This window comes from Pan paniscus, chromosome 16, assembly GCF_029289425.2.
Source record: "Pan paniscus chromosome 16, NHGRI_mPanPan1-v2.0_pri, whole genome shotgun sequence".
Taxonomy (NCBI): domain Eukaryota; kingdom Metazoa; phylum Chordata; class Mammalia; order Primates; family Hominidae; genus Pan; species Pan paniscus.
Genome location: NC_073265.2, coordinates 41065989 through 41091535, shown reverse-complemented (window position 1 = coordinate 41091535; position 25547 = coordinate 41065989). Strand labels below are relative to the sequence as shown.

At 40.5% G+C, this 25547-nt stretch overlaps 1 protein-coding gene across 1 annotated transcript in view; it reads right to left on the bottom strand.

Annotated features, from left to right (window-relative positions):
- Nucleotides 1–25012, bottom strand: part of TMOD3 (tropomodulin 3) — an 82250-nt gene extending 57238 nt beyond the window's left edge. The window contains exon 1 of the mRNA XM_003827843.6: nucleotides 24783–25012. The gene's annotated coding sequence lies outside the window, so the exon portion shown is untranslated. The remainder of the gene's footprint in view (nucleotides 1–24782) is intronic.
- Between the last annotated feature and the right edge of the window lie 535 nt (nucleotides 25013–25547).

The window sequence follows — 25547 nt, the reverse complement described above, 5'->3', positions numbered from 1 at the left end:
GTAGGGAGTAAGGTATCGACACTGACTATATTTGTTAAAATGTAGAATCATATGATTCAGAGAGATACTCTATGAGTTGTTAACCTCCATTTCACCACCATTTCCATAGGGCGGGCTCAGAGTTTTCAGATTCTTATCCGTTCTCTCTTTAATACATACATGTGATCATATTGCTCTCTGGTCCAAAAGCCTTATATAACTCATATTAAACACAATAGGGTTAGGCAAACTACAGGGGGCCAAATTCGGCCTGCTGCCTGTCTTTGTAAATGTTTTATTTGAACACATTCACATTCATTCATTTATGTATTGCCTATGGCTGCTTTTGTGCTACAATGACAGAGCTGAGTGATTGCAACAGAGACCAGATGGCTTGCAAAGCTAAAATATTTACTATTTGGCCCTTTACAGAAAAAGTTTGCCCATCCCTGACCTACAAGAGAAAGTCCAATCTCCTCAGCACAAGATACACAGTTCAGAAGCTGGTCCTGACTAGCTAGTTTTCCTATATTATCTCGGACTGCTCCCCATCACATAGCCTATACTCCAAACAGGCCACAAACTTTAGGCCTCTCTATTCCTTTGCTTATTATGTTCCCTCTCTCTAGAAAAAATGCATTCATTCCCATCTACCTCTATCCTCAACTGAACCTCACATATTCTTCAAGACCTAGCTGAAAATGTCCTATCTTACCTGAAAATTTCCCTGGTCTCCATTCTCACACCCAGGCAAAATTAATGATTTCCTTAATGATGTTGCCATTATCTTTTTTTTTTTTTTTAAGAGACAGTGACTCGCTCTGTCAGGCCAGAGTGCAGTGGCACAGCCTCAAACTCTTAGGTTCAAGTGATCCCTCCTCCTCAGCCTCCTGAGTAGGTAGGACTACCAGCATAAGACATCATGCCCAAACTGTTGTTGCTATTATCTTTATATATACATCCATTATAACCACAGGTTGTATGTACATCAGTAACTTCAAAACTTAAGGGTGTAACTGAAAATACTGACATAAAATGGTAAGAGTGTTTCCTAGAAAATCAGATATATAAAATTACAGTACCATAACTAAAGAAAGTCCAGGTGCAGTGGCCCACGCCTGTCATCCCAGCACTTTGGGAAGCCAAGGAGGGAGGATCGCTTAAGTCCAGGAGTTTGAGACGAGCCTGGGCAACATAGTGAGACCCCCATCTCTACAAAATACAAAAAACTAGCCAGGCATGATGGCCCACGTCTGTAGGCCCAGCTAGTAGGAGGCTGAGGTGGGAGGATCACTTGAACCCAAGAGGTCCAGGCTGCAGTCAGCCATGATTGCACCACTGCACTCCAGCCTGGGTGACAGAGTGAGACTCTGTCTTAAAAATAAATAAACAATAAAGAAGGCAATATTTCATCATCCAATTATTTCCTCTTATTCTTCTCAATGTTCACCAAGATATCTTCTAATTAAAATTCAGCTATTCATGTAGCTTTCCTCACTAGATATTAATAAATTGATATTTTGGCTTACGTATAAGTCTTTTTTATGAGTATGGTTGCTACATGCCAGTTTTTAAGAGATTAGACACCTACCAGTTGATTGAAATTGTGTCTCTGTAAAGACAAAGCTGTGGGCCATCACCTGAAATCCTATCCCAGAGCTGGCTGGCCAGCTACTCCATAAAGACACCCCTCAAACTTACTTCAAACCAACAATTATGCTGTATTGGAGTTAGTCTTTCACCTGTCTCTCTCACTAGACACTGTAAAGCTCTTGAAGAGCAGAGAATCTCTCCCAGATCTCATTCCCCACTGGGCTGCCATCGCCAGGTACAGTACATAGCTAACACAAATTTGATATACTTGGATCACACATCAATCTCTGCTTTCCCTTCTTTGGTAGTTCCCTCTTTCTCCTCCAGCTACCTAGTATCCTCTTGCTCCCAAACTCTAATCCCCTTATCACAACTAAAGGGGGGGCTGAAAATGAATTTTTGATACTTCCGTTGATCCTTTGCAGCCCCTTCTTCACCTTTTCTTCCCTATCAACTCATTTGAGCTTAGTATTCAGAGTTCTCTGCTGTCTAATCTCCCCCAGCTAAAAACAAAACAAAAATATCTGCTCATCAGTCATCTCTGAAATTAAATGAAAATTTGATTTTTTTTTTTTTTTTACGTAACCAAATGAGTTTCCTCTTCAGGAGACACCAGGCCTCAGGTTAACTCCACTTCAGGTGCTGGAGGCCTTCTCTTCAGTTGCACTAGGCTTAAGACTGTTATGCTGTCTTTTCCTCACTGGCTTCTCCTAGGATCCCTGGGTGCTCAATCTCCACAACCCACCAGATCAGAGAATTTTTTTGATCTCAAGATTCCCAGATGAATATTTGTTTTTCAATATACTTACTGTTCTTTTGACATATATTTTTGAACATTTCCTACACCATGAATTACTTGTTCTAGACAACAGGCATAAGCAGTATACAAGACAGACAAGTTCCCTGCCCTATTTTAAAAGTGGCATACAGACAAAAACCAATTAATAAAGGAAGAAGGTAATACGAGACAGCAATAAGTACTATAAGGAAGAAAACTTAAAGCAAAGGAGGTGGGGAGGATCAGGAAGGCTAACTTAAATGGTTCAGAAAGACTGTTCTGAAAGATGACTTTTGAGCTAGGACCTGAGGTCTCTAAGCAGCTCTCTCAGCCTAGGACTATGCTAATAGCTGCAATCTAGGTGAGAAATGATGGCAGTTTTGCCTAGAGTTGTGGCTGTGGAGATGGAGAGAAGTAGATAAACGTGATATGTTTTGGAAACACAGCGGTTGGCTGTAGGGGATAAAAACACGAGCTGCACGAAGGATGACTTCTAAGTCAATTTCAGTTAGTATTTAATAATATTTCTTATTCCACACCTATTTTTTTCCTGAGGAGCTGAACATTGCCCTATGCCACCTGTATTTCTAAGCCTGCTTTAAAAAGAGTTTCTTGGTTGATATTTTCATCGTAATCTGTTTTGAGATCCACATTGTGAATGGTCCTAATATGACAGTTTATGAACAAACCCATAATAATGATAATCAACTAACTAAACAAAATCAACCAATCAAAAGTTACTAAATAAAACATTTGCTGGCTGTCCTTAAACACATTCACAGTCTAAACCAAAGAACATGTCTTTTTGTTAATGCCATTTCTGGTATCATTTTTTGCAAAAGATTGAGTCTAAAAAGTGAAACAAGCAAGTAACTTGTCATGCCTTAAAAAATTTTTACACAATTGCTGTTTCTTATTTTCTTTCCAAGATTTTCAATGCTTACTGGTCAAACTGCTGAAGAGTCATGAATCTGGCACCCAGGAACCGTAGTGATGATCCCCTTACTCTGAGTTCCCTGACCTTCTTTCTTCTCACAGCCCAGTCCTCAGCTTACCTCAGCTCCACATCCCCATGGTTATCACCCCCCAGCAGTCCTTATCCTTACCAATAAGTGTGCCCCTCCACAACTCTCAACATCTTTGACTCTGTCTCTCTGGAACTCCTCTGGCAAAACTCCACATCTGGTGAAAACTAACTCTTCCGGCCGAGTGCGGTGGCTCATGCCTGTACACTTTGGGAGGCCAAGGTTGGCGAATTACGAAGTCAAGAGTTCGAGACCAGCTTGACCAACATGGTGAAACCCCTGTCTCTCCTAAAAATACAAAAATTAGCTGAGCGTGGTGGCGTGTGCCTATAATCCCAGCTGAGGAGGCTGAGGCAGGAGAATCGCTTGAACCCGGGAGGCAGAGGTTACAGTGAGCCGAAATCGCGCCACTGCACTCCAGCCTGGGTGACAGAGCGATACTCCGTCTCAAACAAACAAACAAACAAACAAACAAACAACCTAACTCTTCCTACTCCTCACCAGCACCAGGGTGGCAGATGAAGCTGGAGAAAAAAATACATGAACTGACTGGCTACATTTAAAATGTATCACCACTAATGTCAAAGAGTACTGCCTAATAATTCTAATATTCTAGTATTTCAAATCCTAGTCCAGTCACTCTCCTACTCTCTTAGATGACTTTTTTCTACTTCTTTTTTCTCAGACCTTCAATACTGCCTACCCCTCACTCTCTGATGACCTTACCTTAATATTTCACTGAGAATATAGAAGCAATCATAAAATGACATCTGAGTTCCCATCATATCGACAAACCTGCCACACCTGTACCCATACACTCTACCTTCCCTCTTGCTATTATGGATAAACTGTCCAGTCTCTTACCTAAGGCCAATCCTGCCTCTTGGAACCAGATCCCATCCCTGCTCATTTATACAAGGGTTCCAGTATACATTTATACAAGAGCACAATTATCCAGTAATTGTGCTCTTTTTCTACTGGACCATGCCCATTAGCACACAGACTGTAATACATACCTCAAATAAAAAACACATAAACTCTCCTTCTACTTCACATCCCTCTCCAGACACTACCCTACTTCTTGGCTCCACTTTACAGCCAAACTTAAAAGAACTGTCTATATTTGGTAACCCGAGGTCCTCTCCCTCTTATTGCCTCAAATATTCTCCCATCTGGCTTTCATCCCCACCACTCACTCCACCCAAACTGATCTTGCCAGCACAGTGCTAAATCCAACTGTCAATTTTCAGTCCTCATCTTTTTTTTTTTTTTTTTTTTTTTTTGAGACAGAGTCTCGTTCTGTCACCCAGGCTGACGTGCAGTGGTGTGATCTCGGCTGACTGCAACCTCCACCTCCTGAGTTCAAGCAATTTTCCTTCTTCAGCCTCCCGAGTAGCTGGGATTACAGGTGTGAGCCACCATGCCTGGCTAATTTTTTTTGTATTTTTGGAAGAGATGAGGTTTCACCATGTTGGCCAGGCTGGCCTTGAACTCCTGACCTCAGGTGATCCACCTGCCTTGGCCTCCCAAAGTGCTGGGATTACAGGCAGGAGCCACCTTAGTCCACATCTTACGAGACCTATTAGACACAGTGTCTGGCCATAAAACACTTTCCTCACTTGGCTTTGGGGACATCATTTTTTCTTGGTCCTTCCTCCCTGACTGCCCCATCTCATTCTCCTCTGCTGGTTCCTCCTCATCTTCCTCATTTTCAAATGTTGGAGTGCCCCCAGTACTTAGTTCCTTGGACAGCTTCTCTTTCTATACTCACTGCCTTGGTGATTTCATACACTGATAACTTTTAAATTGGTATCTCCAATCTGGACCTCTCTCCTGAATTCCATACTTGCAAATAACTATCCATGTAAAATCTCCACTTGGATGGCTAACAGGTTTCTCAAATGTAAACATACAAAACAGACTCCTAATTTTCTCCCCCATACCTGCTCTTGCCATGTTTTTCCCATGTAATAAACAGCAACACCATTCTTTAGTCGCTCAGGCCAAAAATCTTGGAGTCAACTTTGATTTCTCTCGCACTCCACACATGATCCACCCAGCAAATCTTGCTGGTTTTACCTTTAAAAGTCATGTCTTTACCATCTCCACTGCTTCCTTCCACTCTGATCCAAGCCATTATCTCCTCTTATCTGGGCTATTGCAATAGCTTCCCAACTTCTGAAAGAAGCTGATCGGGAACATACTCCAGTAAACACTCCTCTGAGTGCCAGCCAATCATAGTCATACTTCTACAGATTATGTTAACCCACTACAGCCTCAGAAAGTTTGCCAATCCCCGAATTCCACAATTCCCCAAAATAAGAAATTGGCCTGCTCTTCTTAGAGAAACTGTCTAGCCAGCATTGCTCTCCCTTATTATAGTAAGCATTAAATTCAGCTTTGCCTTTGTTTCAGATACTGACTGGCAGTCATATCCTTTCATGCTGAAGAAAACTTCTGGTGATTATATATGTTTACTTTTAAATAAAACTATTTCAGTGTTGACACATATTAGATAATAGTAGTTAGGATCAAAATATTCCCTTTGGATGAATATCCATGTAATCTTTTGAAGTAGATACAGTTCACTAGCCAACAATTTCCCAAGTATCTGCTTCAATTTACTTCAATTAAAAAAATTCAAATTGACATTCCCTTTTCTGTTTGGACATGGTTCAAAATTAATCTGGAAATAATGTAACAATAAGTTATCTCCGGCTGGAGATTTTAACATTCAAAACATCAAAATACTCTTCTATTTAATGTTAAGGTTGAGTTTCATCTCTGCTGGTTTGAAGAACATTCTCTTTGATGGAGAAGGCTAAGGTAAAGACAGTCATCTATGTATTCTTGGGATTGTTGAGGCTGAGTATGAATATCTGTCAGGGACAATGTGGCAGATTCCTCAAAGGCAAGGGAGTTTCAAGACTCTCATAAGGTCGTTTCCTTTTTATAAGCTTATAATTCTAAATAACACTAATTATAAACAAAGAATATATTCAGTGTCTGTCTTAGCCCATTTAGGCTGCTATAACAAAATACCATAAATTAGGTAGCTTGTAAACCACAGCAATTTATTTCTCACAATTTCCAGAGGCTGAGAAGTCCAATAAGACACAAGCAGATTCAGAGTCAGGTGCGAGCCCACTTTCTGATTCACAGATGGAGCTGTGTCCTGAAATGATGGAAATGCAAGGCAGCTCTCTAGGGCCTCTTTTATAATGGCATGAATCCTACTCATGAAGGCTCTATCCTCACGACCTACTCACCTCTCAAAGGCCCCACCTCCTAATACCATCATATTGGTGATTAGGTTTCAGCATATGAATTTTAGGAAGGTACAGACATTCAAACCGTAGCAATACCCACCACGCTCAAAGCACTGTATTGGCACACATATTTACCTTCTAAAAAATGCCCATTTTATTTTAGTTGTATATAACGTATATTACTTTGATAGCAAATGGAGGAGGATAGAGATGGGGTCTTGCTTTGCCCAGACTGGTCTCTTGGCTTCAAGTGATCCTCCTGCTTCAGACCCTCAAAGTGCTGGAATGATAAACGTGAGCCACCATGCCTGTCTAAGACTTTTTTAAAGGAAATATACTGGATGCTAAATTTATCCTTTTGTTTGGTTCACTGATTCTTCTATATAATGAAGCTTAAAAGACAGTATTTTAATAATTTTTGTGGCGTTTTGGGGATGCTACGGTTTGTTGACTCAGATATTAGCACAGCTCAGTGAGATAGCTGCTTTGCACACAGTAGTTGAAAAAATAGTGGTTGATTATTCTGTGTAAAAGTCCCATGGAAACTAATCAACCTAAGTAGCCCTGTCTTTCCTGCCATTGCTACCAATGCCATCTTGCATTTTAAAAAATGAAATTTATAGATTGCAGAGAAAATAGTTTGAAATCTGAAGGCAGTGCAGAAAAACTTGTTAGGGCTAGAATAAAGAAGAGATGTAATTAGAAGCAGATCACGGAGGACTACCTTAAAGTAGAAAGTAGCCAGATCAGTTCTGTGATTATTACAAGAAAATACTTGACAGGTTATTCATACCACTTCAAAAACAATCTTTCAACAAGACCCTGCTGAGAGACTCCGTGGCTCTCTTGTAGGTGCCCCACTTCCTTTTCTGACGAATAGTAGCAAACCAGCTCCCAGTTCTGTCCCACCTCCCCTTTTTCTTCTTCTTAGTGGAGCTGCAGCATCAGAGACACAGGGCAAGGTCAAAGAGGAACCCACTCTGTGCATACCAAAGATGGATGCCAAAACAGCCACACCCTTAGCATACCCAGTTTCTTAGCACCAAATGTTTTTCAGTTTTTAATTTTTTGGTTTGTTTGTTTAATAGACTGGGTAGACTGGGAAATGTTTTTTCCCAGTTGTTGCAAACTCAAAATATCTTTAAAAAAAAGAAATGACATCATATGAACAAGTCTCTGACGGTAATAAGGTTACAGAGTTCTTTATCTCTGCTGGTTAACTGAAAAAGAGACTTCTACCAGTCCTACTGTGAACAAAACCAAATATGATATGAAGTGGCTTACAGGGAAAGATTTATCAATGCTCAGCCATCAATCAAAATGCTGAATCCATGCCAAGTGCATAATGGTGAGATTAATCTGAGAGTTTTCTTTCTCTCCCCCAAAGGGAAGTATCACCATGACTCATTCTTCCTCTTGCAAGAATTTTCTTAATCCACCAAGTTAGTAAGCATTGAAGAACACATAAAACCTAAAACAAACTAGGCCAGGTCTAAAAGAAATCATGCTGAGAGCAAGTTGAATGTTACGCAGTGAACAAAAGGTATTATTTTTCCTCAGTTTCAATCCTTCCACATTTCCTGGGCTTCAAACTAGATTTGTTTTTTTTTTGTTTTGTTTTGTTTTGTTTTGTTTTGAGCCTGTTACCCAGGCTAAAGTGTAGTGGCATGAACATGGCTCATGGCAGCCTCAAACTCCCGGGCTCAAGCAATCCTCCCACTTCAGCCTCTCAAGTAGCTGGGACAATAGGTGCGTGCCACTATGTCTGGCTAATTTTTATTTTTGTATTTTTTTTTTTTTTTTTTTTGTAGAAATGGGGTTTTACCATGTTGCCCAGGCTGGTCTCAAACTCCTGGGCTCAAGTAATCCATCTGCCTCGGCCTCCCAAAGTGCTGGGATAACAGGTATGAGCCACTGCGCTCAGTCAGTAGTGTACTTTTAAATTTTAATGGAAAAATCTTCAGTCTTAAAAATAGATTTTTAAAAGTTTTAAATTTTAGCTAGATTATATAACTGAAGCTCCCTTTCTTTGCTAGAATAAGGAGAATTTTCTGTACCTTCTGACTCGATTGATTACTCCGAAGTCCTTCTCCAAGCTCTATAACAAACTGTGACAAACCTATGTAATTAATAGGATTCAATTATCACCAGAGGAGGAAAAACAAACAAAACCCAGAGGAAACCAAAATTCTTTTCTTGTTTTATTTTTTGAGACAGAGTCTCCCACTATCACCCAGGCTGGAGTGATGACAGCTCACTGCAGCCTCGACCTTCTGGGCTCAAGCGATTCTCCCACCTCAGCTTACTGAGTAGCTGGGACAACAAGTGTGTGCCAACCATGCCCAGCTAATTTTTAAATTTTCTGTAGAGATGAGGTCTCACTATGTTGCCCAGGCTGGTCTAAAATCCTGAGCTCAAGCGATGTTCCCACCTCAGCCTCCCAAAGTACGGAATTACACATGTGAGCCACTGTGCCTGGCTAGAACCAAAATTCTTCAGGAGAAAAAGTCTAGCACTTAGTTAGCTCCCAGCATCAGACTGAGGGTGAGCGGATCTATGGACTTAGGGGTTCTGACTTTAATCTCTTCTTAGTTTCCTGGGCTGGATGAAGAATAGCTAAAATATAGTCCTGGTTCTGACAGGTGGCTCTTCCACGTCCATGACAAACACGGCAAATCAAACAGCCTTTTTTTCACTGAGCACAGATCCTCTCTCAGTCCTTAGGCAGCTACTACCAGTAGATGAGACTTGGCAAAGGTTGAAACCTAGTCATTTCATCCCTGAGCCTGATGGACTCAGTTCTCTTCTAATTCTAATTGTCTATGATTTTAAGGAAACACCATTTAACCCAATCTTGGGGGAAAAAAATACTGACTTGCCCTCATCACTGCCAAGGTGAACAATGTATAAGTAAAAAGGAAAAATATGAAAGCTGAATCATGCTAGATATGTACATACAAAAGCTGAAATACTGCAGGAAAGTGACTTGAAAAACCAGAACCAGATAGACTTAAAAAATGAACAAAGTAAATAATGAAGTCAAGCATGAGCCAATGTTGTTAAGTAGTAGAGGGGAAAAAAAAGTTAACAGTAGTATGACCATATTAATAAATGCTTTCCTGAAAACTCACCAAATAAAGCAAACTTATACAGCTAATTTTCTATTTTCACATTGATTTCCATAATAAAGTTAGACATGTTTCCATGAAAACATGAATTCCCTACAAATCATAAATCATAGGAATTAATGCAAAAAAGTTTCAATCACAAAATTAAATATAAATTCTGTCAATGTAGTAAGAATACTAAAGTAGCACATTCATTTCTGCCTTGGCATTTATTTCCTTTCCTCTTATTAAAATAAATTTAACAGTATTTAACTACTGCCTCTCTTTAATTAAATTTTATAACCAAGACTCTCAAGAGGAGAACAGTACTGAAAGATACTAGAAAAAAGACTTCAGAATAAGAAAAAATAGGTTAGAAAAATTGACTTGGAATTTAGGAAAGAGGCCTTTGGGAAACAGGTTTCATAAAGGCTTTAACCGCAGAAGGTGACATTTTAAGGAGTTTCGGAGGGTTCTCCTCCCCCCATCATTCATTTACATCTATTCCTCAACTGTGACCCACTTTTTTCTAGTACCTCAAGAAAGTCTACTGGTTAACAAAAGACCTCCAAGGTCCTTCCAAATCGAAACAATCAACTTTTAAAAATAAGTGCTTGAGAATAACTCTGGAAGGATCCACAAGAACCAGAGATAAACTAGTTAGCTGAGGATACAAGGGAGAGGGTTCACTCAGTGTTTGCTATATATCCAGGAGGACCCCAGGAGTTTTGTACCATGTGCATTTATTAATTTTTTTTAATTTAAAGGACAATTCAATCATTTGTTGCAGTTTGATGCTGTATATGAAAAAATAACAAATATTATCCCTGACTTTAGAATTATGCATGCCACACTCAGGTAACAGCAAGAAGTGCTTTGGTAGAAAAAACAAAATAAGAACCATCAGCCATCATACAGTCATATTAGAATTTCAGAATGCTATTAAAAAAAAAAACTAGCAATCTGCGAAACCAATAGCAAAGCTCATTTTAAGAAATATGTAATTATATATTCTCCCAAGTTCCACAGCTTTGGACCAAAGGCCCTATTTAATTGAAATCCTGAAACTGGGATTGAGGCCAGTTTTGGGGTATGTTTTCTCAAAACCTTTTCCCTAAGGAAACATCAAGAGAAACAACTTTCTAAAGTCCTATGCAGGCTCTTCAAAGCCCTATGTCTCTGAGCCCTGCCCCTTCCCAGGAAAGGTTCTAGGACCTAGAGAAATTTCTGGAACCTCATAAAAAGAGGAAGTAAAAAATACTGCTTTACTAAGCCCTCTGTCAGACCAGGCTCTAGACAGGCAAACTGACTCTAAGCTCCTGTTTTCCTGCTCTAACATCTGTATCTTGCCTACAGTCACCTAAAACACTGCTTTTAACATTTTACTCCTTTACTTAGAAATGTTTCTTGTTAGGTGTTTGTAGTTTGACAGTTTCTCGGGTGATTTTGATAAAACTCCCCTTCCTACTTGCTCTAAGAATCACTAGGAATCCTCTGCTTTAATCAGGCTAGATTCCTCAGGGCCTCACAGATATCCAAAGTTCATCTTCAGCTGGCCGCCTCATTTGTTTCCCACAATGATGTCACTCTTCTTAAACAATCCTTTTTACCCCAGGCCTGAATTTCACCTCTCTATCTTATCCACACGCTGCACAATTCAAAGACTAGCTGAAGTCTGTCCTCTCCAAAGCCTTTCTAGCTCTTCCAACTCTGACTACTCTTTTTCCTCCTCTCAAGATCAGCAGTGCTCCAGGTATGGCATACCATCTAGCCCCATTGCTCACCACTGAGTCATGAGTACGGTGCCCCAGCTGGTAAGAATGAATGCTCCTCAATGGACCATGCCTCACTCTTACATGGTGAAGGCATTTATATGCACCTTCAGAGCCACAGCACACTTCTGACTTAGAGATACCACTGGTATTACTCTAATCAACGTCAGGGGCCTGGAGATACATCAAGCTTTATTATCATGATTAATTTTCAGATTGAAAGGGAGTAGTAGTTACAATAGGTTTTTCAAGAGGCACAAGGCCTAAAATTTGCATAATGTATTTTGTACTTCATGAGGGAGGTGGGGAATGTAATACCACTCAAAAAGAGATGTGGTAACTCCTGGAGTTAGGGTATAATTCTCATGAGGTGGCATAAAAGCATGAACTCAGTCAATAGTAGGGCAAAAGAGAGTCAATTCTTCAAGAAAATGACACTGCCCCACTACCTTGACCTTAGGCCCTAAATGTAGAAAACCTCATGCCTAATGAAGTACTATGATATTCAGAATGAATAGCTGAAAAATAACCAACAGACAGGGCACTTGTAAGTAACCACACAGCAGCCACAATCAACATCCACACAACCCACCATAAGCAATTTTTGGAACACAAAGAGAAAGGGCAAGATGACTTACACACCACAGACAGCACTGAAGAGGGCTTGCTAGGAAAAGTAATTTGGTATCATCAAGCTGTATACGTAAAGTTGACGGTATATAAATTATGCCTTGATAAAATTGTTTTTTAAAAAAGTAATCTGGTGACATGAGCTAGGGTATTCGCCTATGGAGAAGCAGCATGCAGTCCAGTAAAGTGAGGGGAGAGGGGTATTCACTAGGTTTTAATAGGCAGTTTCAAGATAGCAGGCACAAAACCTCTGGCACAGAAGCAGAAATGCCTCATGATGTTAAGACAGGAGAGTTCACTATAAATGATAAGAACTACCACAATATAGCCTTTGAAAAATACACACAAACATATAATAAAAAGCCAAACCAGGCCAGGCACAGTGGCTCACGCCTGTAATCCCAGCACTTTGGGAGGCCAAGGTGGGTGGATCACTTGAGGTCAGGAGTTTGAGACCAGCCTGGCCAACATGGTGAAACCCCATCTCTACTACAAGTACATAAAAAAAAATTAGCCAGGCGTGGTGGCCCATGCCTGTAATCCCAGCAACTCAGGAAGCTGGGGTAGGAGAATCGCTTGAACACAGGAGGTGGAGGTTGCAGTGAGCCAAGATCATGCCACCGCACTCCAGCCTGTGTGACAGAATGAGACTCCATCTCAAAATAATAATTTAAAAAACTCCAAACCATAAAAAACTACTGAAATAATGAGAACCATACAGCTAGTGGCGATTGGGGATAGTTTCAGAGAAAGAAGAAATGGGAGTGGGTGGAGGCAGAAAGAAAAACAAATTAATACTGAAGACTGGTGATAACTGAAGAAAGCAGAACTGATGAAAGAAGGGAAGTCATAGAAATCATTGCTATTGGCCAAGAAGCTTGGTTCACAGTCTCCAGGACATAAGGTCTGCTTTGGGATAGGTTCTTTAGAAGGGGGCTAAAGGACATTTTTCCTTTAATATCAAATGAGGGAAAAAAAGGGAGCCACATACAAGTAAAAGAAAATAATGCAGGAAAAGAGAGGAGGTTGCTGAGAGCTTAGAAGGACCCAAAACAGGAGTTCAGGATAATATATCTGAAATTAACACTTATGACAACAACTATCAATTATTACCTTTAGTGATAGAATAAAACTGGTTATATCTTAATTACATCATAGGAAAACATTTCTTTCATTTTTTACTTTAGTCTCTCAGAATAAAGGGATCATGTCCCATATCATATTATAATGAAGTGAAAAAGAAAGGAATCAATTTTTGTTTGTATACCTGTTATATGCCAGGCACTTTATCATACACATCTCCTCATAATAACCTTGCAAAATAGTTCTATCTCCAATTTACAGATGAAGAAACTGAGGCTCAGAAAGGCTAAGAGCCTGCTCAAGGATATGTACTTTTCAGTAGTGGATGTGAGATTTGAACCTGACCCTAAAAGCCATACGTTTTACACAATATCACACTTCCTCTAAAAAATACTCAATTTTTGCCATGTTTTTAGTTTTATGATACTACACACTACACATTAACAGAAGCAAATTAAGTGATATTAGGTGATAGCAAGAAGCCACAGCTGGAGATAAAAGAAAAGGAAAAGCTACCAAGTAACCAAAACACAAAAGTGTGGGACAATTTAATGCAGTTTCTAAGAGCCTATAAACGTCAACAATCTCAGAAGGCAATTCAATAGCACGGTACAATAAATGATGCAAAAAAATGAATTCTAAAGTTGATATTTCCCACATCATTTTGGCTAAATTAAGCATCAGGGACTCCATTTAAGAAGGGCAGGAGAAATTATTATAATACATCTTATTTTAAAAATGACATTTAAAATAACTTACAAAAAAGATTTCAACTTCTTGCTAACTTTATAACCTTGGGCAAGATATTGAACTATTGTTTTGTCCCTCTGTCTTCTCATCCGTAAAATAAGAATAGTAAGAGTAACCATCTCATGGGATTGATATGTTAATTTGTTAAATGAGGATAACATATATACATCACTTAGAACAGTACCTAACACAGAGTATGTGATCAATGTTAGCTAATAGTCATTATCTTCATTAAATATTATCTTCATTTTTAAGGAACACTTCATTAGTTCACATTAAGTAAATGAGATATTGTTCATACTATACTCTGATCCACATAACATAAGCAATTAAGCGCAGAGACTGAGAGAGTTGGAGACTAAAGAGAATACAGAAGAGTGAGAGATCAATGTACACAAAGAAAATAATAGAAGAGAGGTGCTAGCCCACCACTTTGCCCACACTTCTATCAATATTTATCTCACCAGACCATAATCAGTCTCCATGTCTCTGACAGAGAGACCACAATCTATTTCCACCACAGATTGTGAGCACTTTGAGGGCAAGGACCTATTTTTACATTATCAGCCCCTAATATAGTGCCTGCAACATGGTAGACAGTAAATTAACATAAAATAAAGTAATATAAGGGGACTCAGTAAGCATTGAGATCAATGATGTGAGAACTTGGTTTTATCATATCCTAATGGGGCTGGGAGCAGAGTCAGTAAAGTTGTACTGTATTGTCACTCTTTGATTATCAATATTCTACTCCCTTATTCTTTCTGAACTGAGAAACAAATTTCAAAAAGAAATGTTTAAAAAATATTTAATCTGCTATAAAATTAGAAAATTTCCAAATGATAACACAAATTTTAGTAATTCATTTTAAGTATTAAAAATATTGCTCACTAGAAAAATTAGCCAGGTGTGGTGGTGTACAAATTGTAGTCCCAGCTACTTGGGAGACTGAGGCAGGAGGATCGTTTGAGCTCAGGAGTTCAAGGCTGCAGTGAGCTATGATCACACCTGCACACCAGCCTGGATGACAGCGAAAGCCTGTCTCGAAAAAAAAAATTGCTCTGAATTGACTATTATACCTAAAAGTTAATCCTAATGGTCAAATGGCAAGTCATAGGAATAAATAGACACCAAATAAGAGAAGACTGAGTGTGGTGGCTCACCTCTGTAATCCCAGCCATTTGGGAGGCCAAGGCAGGAGGAGTGCTTGAGCCCAGGAGTTTGAGACTAGCCTGGGCAACATAAAGAGACCCCATCTCTATAAAAATTACAAAAAATTAGCCAGGCATGGTGGCACGTGCCTTTAGTTCCAGCTACTTGGGCAGCTAAGGTGGGAGGATTGCTTGAGCCTGGGAGGCGGAGGTTGCAGGGACCTATGATCACACCTGCACTCCAGCCTAGGCAACAGAGTGAGACCCAGTCTCAAACAGAATGAAAAAAAAAAAAAAAAAAAAAAGAGATACACCTATTTCTTAGCTGTCAATCTGCCAGATGCAGGGAACATACCAAAAAAGAGAAGGCATGCTCACTTCCTTCTGACATCAAAATAAGCATGTTTTGAGATGAACAACCCCAAACCTCCTTGTGTGGGGGGACCCACCCCTTATTCCAGTCCCTGTGAAATATACAGCCAAAGAAACAACATAACAAAGCCCCATCTTTCACAGCTGTTTGGTACAGGGGTCACCACTCTCAATCTAACCAGGACGGATCAAATTCAATTCTTCTCCAGAAATCTGGAAAGCTGGGAGACAAAACTCAAGTTGAGACATAAGGTATCACCAAGTCTGGAGGCACTACCATAACAAGCTAGTCACCTTGAAGCTGAAGCTAAGGGGAAAGCACAGAAGGTCAGTCTGCAGGGAAGAGAATGAAGCAGGGCTGGGGCTACAGGGAAGAAGGAAAGGAGGCACCTGCCTCAGGGTGTCTCAGTATTTAATAGGGTGCAAAAAAGCTCAGCAATCAAGATAAATTACACAGTAATGCATACTATTTTTTAAAAATTAAAATTGATGTCCTAAAATGGAGCAGAGGCACAGAAAGAAGCCAAAGAGAGCCCTACAAGCAGAGAGAGGACAGAGACTTTCAAAGTGTCTGCTCTGGGTTCCAGCGGTAGGTCATTTCACAGACCTCAGCGGCCTTACAATAGTAATGCAGTACAACTCCCAGCTCTGCCACCATACCATCTAGCAAGATAGCTTAAGTGGGTTTGTGTTCCCGGAGACCTAAACACCTTGACTAACATACTGTATTTGGGAAAATGAGACATGCACATAAAGTGCTTTTTGTTTTTTTCAAGAAAATATATAATTAACTGCCAAAAGAATGGTACTGGCTATTAGTGTACAGAAATTCAGAGATCACTGTGGGTGGTCAGGGAGGGACAGAATTAGCTAGACAGAGAGGGGTGGAGAAGTATATACTAAACAAAGAGATCAAAGCACAGGCTGAAAAAGGTTGGAGCTGGGAGGGAAGCCAGGGCAAGAAGAAGAAAAGTAAAGGGAAAGGAGCGATCTTCACACACCCTGTGTTACACAGAAGTAAGTACGCCTCCATGCTCTTCCGCCTGCAGCCCTTACATCACACGGTTCATTACACAGGAAATGTCCTTTTGCACTCTTTCTCATGTTCAAATCCTTTCACATCTTTCAGGGACCAGTTCAAGTAACATTTCTGCAGAGGCTCCCCTTGTGTGCTATACCAGATTCAGGCAGTGGGAGAAGAAAAAGAGGAAACAGTTTCTTCTGAGGTAGGAGGGAAGGCTAAGGGGCTTAAAGCAGTGCCAGCTATTCTCTGGTGGAGGGCACACTATATCACTTGGAATGCTGGCCAATGTCTAAGGAAAGCAGGAAGTGAGATGACTTGACAAGGAATAATAATGGGGGTTCAAGAAAAGTGGCAGAGGAAAGGCAAGCACAGAGGGTGTGCTGAGGACTAACAGAAGAGCCCACCTGCCCCGAAGGCCTTGCAGAGGTGAAATCCTACACATCTGCCTTGGTCCATTTCTGTGTAGGGTTCTGTAATTTTTCACCAAGAAACTGTAAATCTTAGGGACAACAGGAGAAAAACAAAAGTGGGGTGGTCATGACTTTGAAATCATCACATATTTATTGGTATTTCCAGTGAAATTAGACCCCCAACTCCTCAGCTGGTCTAGCACTCAAGTGGGCATATTAAAGAGGAAAAAAAAAAAAAAGAATAGTTCCCTAAGAGTATTAACCTGGGTTAATTATAGCCCACCATGAATGAAAATAAATCTTGGGGGTTGTATCATATCTTGTCACGTTTGCCTCAGGGTAAGGGCTGCCTGAATATAAGCCAGACTCATATACATTTGAGGGGCTTCTTCTGAATATTCCTTAACTCCTCATCAAAGTTTTAACACCACACCCAGGGAATGAAAATATTTTGTTGGTTGTAATTTTCCACATGGATGGAAATCCCCTACTGTATAAGTATTACTAATAATATCCTGCTCAAAAGAATTGCTATGCCATGGTTAAGGAAATACAACAATCTTCTTACCTACAAGTCTATATATATATATATCACACCCAGCCCTCATTTTCTTCTAGTTTACCATGTTTTTATTCACTTTCTCACAGACACTTCAGGAACTGTGTTCACTTGTATGTACTTATCATGATGTTCATGCTTAGTTATGCCCAGATATGAAACTGTTTATTTGTAGGGGGTTATCATCACTGTATATGTTACCTTAGTTTGTAAGTTTGTCTTAGTGTGTTTGTGTTCCTTCCTTAGTGAGTGGGTGCAGGTGTTGAACATATATACCCGAGGCAGTGGATATCTTTATAGCTCAAAAAGGGTGCACATCTCAGGAGGAACCTTGACTGTATTTCAGTATTTTTCTTTTTTCTTTTTTTTTTTTTTTTGAGACGGAGCATCACTCTGTCACCAGGCTGGAGTGCAGTGGCATGATCTCGGCTCACTGCAACCTCCACCTCCCAGGTTCAAGCGATTCTCCTGCCTCAGCCTCCCGGGTAGCTGGGACTACAGGTGTGCGCCAACATGCCTGGCTAATTTTTGTATTTTTAGTAGAGACGGGGTTTCACCATGTTGGCCAGGATGGTCTCAATCTCCTGACCTCGTGATCCACCCGCCTCAGCCTCCCAAGGTGCTGGGATTATAGGCGTGAAAACGAATTCTTAAGAGTAGTATAAGGGTGAAAGAAGCCAGGCACAAAATACGACATATTATATGATTCCATTTATATGAGATGTCCAGAATAGGCAAATCTTAAGAGAGAGTAGATTAGTGGTTGCCTAGGGCTGGGTAGGGGAGACCAGGGTGGAATTGGGAGGAATTAGGCAGTAACTGCTAATGGTAAGGGGTTTATTTCTGGTGTGATGAAAATGTTCTAAAATGGTGGTGATGGTTCTACAGTTCTGAATGTAGCAAAATCCACTGAACTGTACACTTTAAATGGGTGAATTGTATGGTGTGTGAATTATATCTCACTAAAGCTGTTATATATTAGAGAAAGGGGGAAGGAACGAATAAGGAAACCAAAGTTGTCCTGCATTTCCACAGAAAGGTAATCCTGTCTTTGAAAATCTTAGCTTTTTTCTGCTTCTATTTTAGTTAAGCTTTAGGATTCAAGACTCCTCACTGGTAAGTCCCCAGTTGTCTTTTCTCCATCTCTAATCTTTGTCTTTACTAACAAGGGTGATCTACCTAAGGGAGACAGCATTCACTAGTTACAACTCAATCTCTGAACAAAAAACAATATGCACACTATGATTACAATCATATAAAAATATGTATGAGAATGCATCAGGCCTGGAAATAAATGAGGAAAAGTAAAAATAGCTACATAAGAATAATGAAGTTGGGGTGACATTCTTTTTAAAATAATGTTATCAACTTAGTGTATTATCAGCAAATAAACTTAGAAGAAAAAAATAACCAAACTGTCTCCCTAAAAATAGTTCCAAGGCAAATTCAGAAATTGCATCACAAAGGATTGGAATAGACAATGGAGTAGAAACATGAAAACTAAGGCTGGGTGTGGTGGCTCACGCCTATAATCCCAGCACTTTGGGATGCCAAGGTGAGCAGTTTGCTTGAGCTCAGGAGTTCAAGGACAGCCTGGGAAACATGATGAAACTCCATCTCTACTAAACATACAAAAATTAGCCAGTTATGGTGGTGCATGCCTGTAGTCCCAGCTATTAATACTTGAGAGGCTGAGGCTGACGGACTGCTTGAGCCCAGGAGGTCGAGGCTGCAGTGAGCCAAGATCACACTACTGCACTCCAAACTGGGTGACAAATTGAGACCTTGTCTCAAAACAAAACAAAACAGAAAAAGATGGAAACTAAAACACATGGCTTATATATAATTGCATCTATTTAGATCAAGCCAATAAACAAGAAATATTAAGCTCCCTATAGCTTGCTATGTTGGAGTCCTAGGTGATCTTTCCTTGCTTACATCTCCTTCATTCTAAACATCTGCCTATTTTATAAGGAAGATGCAATTGCTTCTAAAATGAGGTTGTCTCCATTAACTCGACCCACAGAAAAGCCATTTAAAATTCAAATTCATACTTAACATTCTTCCATCAGGAAATACATGGTAACTAGCCCTGGATCAATCTCAGTCAAGTCCCAATCTGGAAGAGGAGCATAAACATTTAATTTTTAAGGTCGGGGTCCGTGCTTAAGAAACTGACAATATAAGCACAACTAAAATGCAAAGTAGCTCAGCTGACGCGCTAAGATGCCAAGTCAATCTAATGGAGAAAAACAAACAAAAAAGAGGTGTGTTCTGTTTTGTCTTGAGACAGGGTCTTACTCTGTCACTCAGGCTGGAGTGCAGTGGCATGATAACAGCTCACTGTAGCCTCCACCTCCCTCAGATGATCCTCCTGCCTCAGCCCCCCAGGTAGCTGGAATTATAGGTGCATGCCAGTACTTCCGGCTAATTTTTGTATTTTTAGTAGAAATGGGGTTTTGTCATGTTGCCCAGACTGGTCTCAAACTCCTGGGCTCAAATGATCTGCCTGCCTTGGTCTCCCAAAGCGCTGGGATTACAGGTGTGAGCCACTGTGCCTGGCCGAGAAAGGAAAGTTTTTCTTAAACCTATGTTGCTGGAACAACTAGATATCTATATAGGGGGAAAATGAACCCAAACTCCTATCTTATATCATAACACAATAATAACTACTTTGAGATCAATCACAGACTCAAATGAAAAACTTAGAAAAATAAAGTTTCTAGAAGAAAAAGCTTTCTTTGCAATCCTGGGCACTGGTAAAAATTTATTGGTCAGGACAAAAAACACTAGCCATAATACAAAAAATTGATAAAACAGACTTTATAAAAATTAAAAATTTCTGCTCATCACAATATCATTGAGAAAGTAGACAAGGGACAGACTGTATAAAAAAAAAACTGTCAACACATCTATCTCTATATGTGACAAAGAACTTGTACCTTGAATACAAGGTACCTTGAAAGAGCTCCTACAAACAATAAAAAGATGAATGACCCAATGAAAGACTAGGTAAGACTTGAACAAACAATTCACAAAAAAAGATACTGCATAGCCAATTAACATATGATAAAGCACTCAACATTCTTAATCATCAGAAAAATGTAAATTAAAACCATAATGAGGTACAACCATACATCCTGCAGTGTGACTAAAATTGAAAAGGCTGACAATACCAAACATTGGCAACACTAAAAATACGGAGCAAGTAGAACTCAGTATAAACCACTTTGGAGAACTGTTTGGCAGATTTTTAATAAAGTTAAACATACACATACCCTATGACTCAGTAACTCTGCTCCTAGGTATTTATCAAGAAACTTGTAAAAGTATGTTCATAACAATCTTATTCCAAATATCCATCAAGGAGAAAATATAAATTGGGGTATATTCGTACAATGGAATACTATTCAACAACTTAAAAGGACAAACCACTGATACTTGCCAACAACATAGATGAATCTTTCTTACATGAAAGAAGCCAAACACAAAAAAAACACATGCTGTATGACTCCATTTATGTGAAGTCCAAGACCAGTCAAAAAATCTCTGTAGTGTCAGAAATCTATGGAGTCAGGAAGTGATTGCCTTTGGAGGAAGGTGGGTGAGGGAACTTTCTAGGGTGACTTAAAAAAAATGTTTTCTGATTTTGGTAGAAGTTACAGTGTATACAATTGTCAGAACTCCTTGAACTGGATATTATGTGCATTTTATTGAATGTTAATTATACATCAATAAAAATACAAAGTAGCAATGTGCTTCAAGATATAGACTAACAATTTTGTTTCAAATGAAATTCCTCAAGACTACACAAATGCATCTTCAGTTACACAGCATTTTCAATCATGTGCCATTCTGATTTATTCACACTTCTATTCTTTGATCATTGTAAATAAGCTAATGGATTACAGACACATATAGATGACAGAATGTATGTTCACATACATAATTTTTTATAAACACCAAATTAAATTTGATTGTTTACAATTTAAATAAGCACTTAATGAACCAGTTATAGGCCCAGTAGAATATTCTATTGTCTATACCATTTTTCTCTCCATATATTTGTGATTTTAAAGGATCTGACATAAAACTGCATGTAAATCAAATGTCAGCAAGGACTATCAATGACCAAGGGATGATAGCGCTTTAGCCACACGGCCTAGAGAATAATGCCCTCCTCATCTATTCTAATCGAGAGAGCTCATGCATATTAAAGTTAAGAGCAACTGAAAAGTGTGAAGAGTAGTTTGCCAGCTACAACACAGCCTAAATATCAGTATACATCAGACTGACACCAGAAAACCTTACTAAAAGCCTTTTTTTCCTCTACTGTTTACTGGATCCTCCTCTTTATCTTTCTCCCTCCCTCTATCCAGGTATATTTTTATCCGCAAAGCCTCTCATCCTCCCTGTGATATTGCTCAGATATAACTGATTTTCTCTTTTGTTTTAGTTTTTGAGACAGGGTCTTGCTATGTTGCCCAGGCTGTCCTGGAACTTTTGGGCTCAAGTGGTACTCCTGCCTCAGTCTCCCAAGTGGCTGGTACTACAGAATCGTGCCACCACATCCGGTTCTAATTATGTTCATGTATCTGGCTCATCTCAGGTTCCAAATAAAATAAATTTACAGAATTCCACTATACTCTATGTAGATATGTCACATACATTCAAACAGCATAGACAGTATAGCCTGGGGAAAGAGATGACCAGTGAATGGAAAAAAATATTGACTTTAGTTGTTCCCCACTCCTGCAACTGGAAAATATCTCTCCTGAATATCTACCACGTTTTTATTCCCTACAGGTGGCTCTTACAAGTGCTGTGGACTATATGTAAGTATATCTGCCTAATCCCAAAGAGAATAAGGTCCTAGACAGGAACCATGTCGTTCATATATATATATATATATATATATATATATGTATATAATTTTTTTTCTTTTTTTAGAGAGACAGGGTCTTACTCTGTCACGCAGGCTGGAGTGCAGTGGCACAATCATTGTCTCTCACTGTAACCTCAAACTCCTGGGCTCAAGCAATCCTCCTGCCTCAGCCTCCTGAGTAGCTAGGACTACAGGCATCACCACTACACCTGGCTAATCTATTTTATTTTGTAGAGACAGGGTCTTGCTATGTTGCCCAGGCTGATTTCAAACACCTGGGTTCAAGCAATCCTCCTACCTTGGCCTCCCAAAGTGCTGGGATTACAGGTGTGAGCCACCAGGCCCGGCCCTGGCCTCATGTCTTATACATATTCACCAGGAGCCTGAAACATTGCTTTGTACAGAATACAGAATGGGGCAAGACACATACTTGAATTCATGAATTGCCAAATTAATGTGAATGAAAACAATTAAGGAAGGAAGAGGAGGAGAGAAAAAAAAGCAAAGAGAAAAAAGAAAAACTAGCAAAGAGAAAGGAAAAGGAAAGAAGGAGAAAAACTTATGAAGACAATTGTTCTTGTTAGAGTTCATAGGACTACAATATTTTAAAAAACTGAGAGTTGAAAAAGCCATCAATTATGTATCTAATATCAGTTATCAGTACCAGTATTTAAATTGCCATTAAAAACACCTGAAAATACCTCTAAAATTACCTCCCCACACTTGACATTCAAAGTATGGTCTCTGACAGCATCACCCATCAGACATACAGACTTTGGACTCTACTTCAAACCTAGAATATCCTGAATGAATTATGCATGCTAAAGTGTTTGAAAAGACTGCCCTCCACCATTCAGGGCCTTTCTGTTGTACCAAACCTGTTTTGTTTCAATGGGCCAGTAATTAAGACACGAAAAATCTTTGAATGAGATTTGACCTGTACCTATTTAATTTCAGATGAAGTTATTAATTACAATGTAGGTTGGCATATTGGATATACCACAAAATTTAGGAATTAGTCATAAAAAATATGATTAAATAAAATTGAGCAGTAGGTCTACAGCATTCTCAAGAACTCATGTTTGCTCTTTCTCATGTCTATCATAGGACTTGGAATTCATATCGCCAGTGTTTCCTGAATGAGCAAAATAAATGAACTTTTAAAAACCAGAGATATTTAGGGGCAGAATAATCTTGGAGGTCATCTGGTCCAACAACCTAATTTTAAAGATCAGCAAACTACAATTTCTGAGAGTTGCAAAAGCAAAGAAAGCTCAAAGAATTAAAATATATTGGGACATTTTAATTCGTTTTGTTCCTTTCGTAGGAATGTGTAAGAAAGGCGACTGTAACTATTATGATTGCTGACTCTTAAAGGTGAAAAGGTGCCTAGGAAGAAGAAACTAGCAAGAGTAAATGAGACTTGGCAGAGCTATTTTTCCAAGCCTAATATATTTTTGACGGGCCAATTAATCAATTTAATCTGCCAAAAAAATTAATCTGAAGGTTTCTCAGAAAAGGAGAGGAGACATGAGCTGCATGAAAATGTTACAAACCAAGGGAGGCTGCACATAACTAACTTAAATCTCCACAGGCTTATTTCCTGTTGAAGTATGGCCTCCTGGGGTAAGTTTTACTGCAGTGTTCATTGCCAGATGACTTTTGGTTTTAACAGAGGCCAAGGGCAAGTTGGAAATGCGATTCTTAACTAAACATTAAAACGAAAAAAAGAAACTGTGGCTGTTTCCCATTTCTGTTTGTAATCAGAATGCAGGCTTGCGGAGGAAACACACCATCCCCCGCAAGCAAAAATATAATGACACAGTCACGTCCTCAAAACAAACTAACACACAAACTTTCCAGCCGGATCCAGCTGTGCTGCCTGGGAGCTAGGAACTTAATTCTAAGAGCAGACAGATCAAACCGGTGAATGCAAGGGCAGCCACATTTCAATCACAAAAAGGGTGTGCCCTAAGTTTTGGCTCCCCAACTCCGCCGCCCCACTTTCAACAAGCCGAAGCCTTTGAAGGAGGCTCGGTGTGATCGTGTCCCGGCGACGCTGGGTGGGGTGCAGGGAGCCAGCTCGGCCGCGGCTCAGCGGGAGGGGAGGGGGCCGGTCCCGAACCCGGGAGCCCGGGCCGCGGGTGATTCACTGGGAACGCCGGGTTCGCGCGCCTAGACCGGCGGGCGACGCCCAGCGCGCCCCACGTCCCCCGCCGTTCGCGCAGAAGCAGCCCCCGCGCACCCTTGCTCCCCGAGACGGACCCGTCGGGAAGGAGCCTGGAGTCGGGCGGCCGGCGGGCAGCAACCTCTCCCTCCTCAGCCACCATGGCCGGTGCGACTCCCTACCCGCGCCCGCAGACGGACTTCCTGGAAAGCACCGGGCTGGGCTTACCTGACTGGCGCCCGCAGGGGCCGCCGACCTCTTCACAGACCCACGGAAACTGCCGGCCGCAAGCCGAGGCTCGGTTCCCAGCACCCGCCGGTCCGCCCGCGTCGGCCTCCCAAAGAGTTGCCAGACGCACCCGCCAGCAGCTCCCTCACTCGATCGCCCTGTAGGTGCGGTGGGTTCCTCCTTCGCCTCCGACGCGCGTGCGCACTCCCATGCCGCGGGGCATCCTGGGAGTTGTAGTTCTAGCAAGAAGGGCGAGGCTCAACGCTGACCCTGGTCTTTACAATGGGCAGAACGTAGGAAGGGGACTGCGAATACCAACCCTTATCCCAGTCTAAGACAATGTTCTCTACCCGTGGAAGTACCTACTATGGACTTCCCCGAAGCTGGAAATAGTATCTAGAGGCTCTTTGGTATAGATTTCCTTTTTACTTTGACCTTTTGTAAAGAAGCGCACACGGCAGGGCTTGCATTGTAGCCTTGGTTGTTAATGCGAGGACATGACATTGGGGCCTTTAAACTGGTCATGACAGAGTTATAGAAAAGTAAAGGAATAGAATCTAAAGCCCAAGAGAGGCATAAATCATGCGAATGTCACCTCCAGGGTGTGGTGACCTTAGTGGTTTTCTTAGGTATGCAACCGGGGATGATGTAGCTATTGCAGGGCAGTTTCTGCCCATCCTATCTTCCCTTTCCATCTTCAAGCTCTACACCAGGCGGTGGGGCTGGCTGCTGTAGTGGGAGAAAAAACAGAATAGGCTGCTCAAG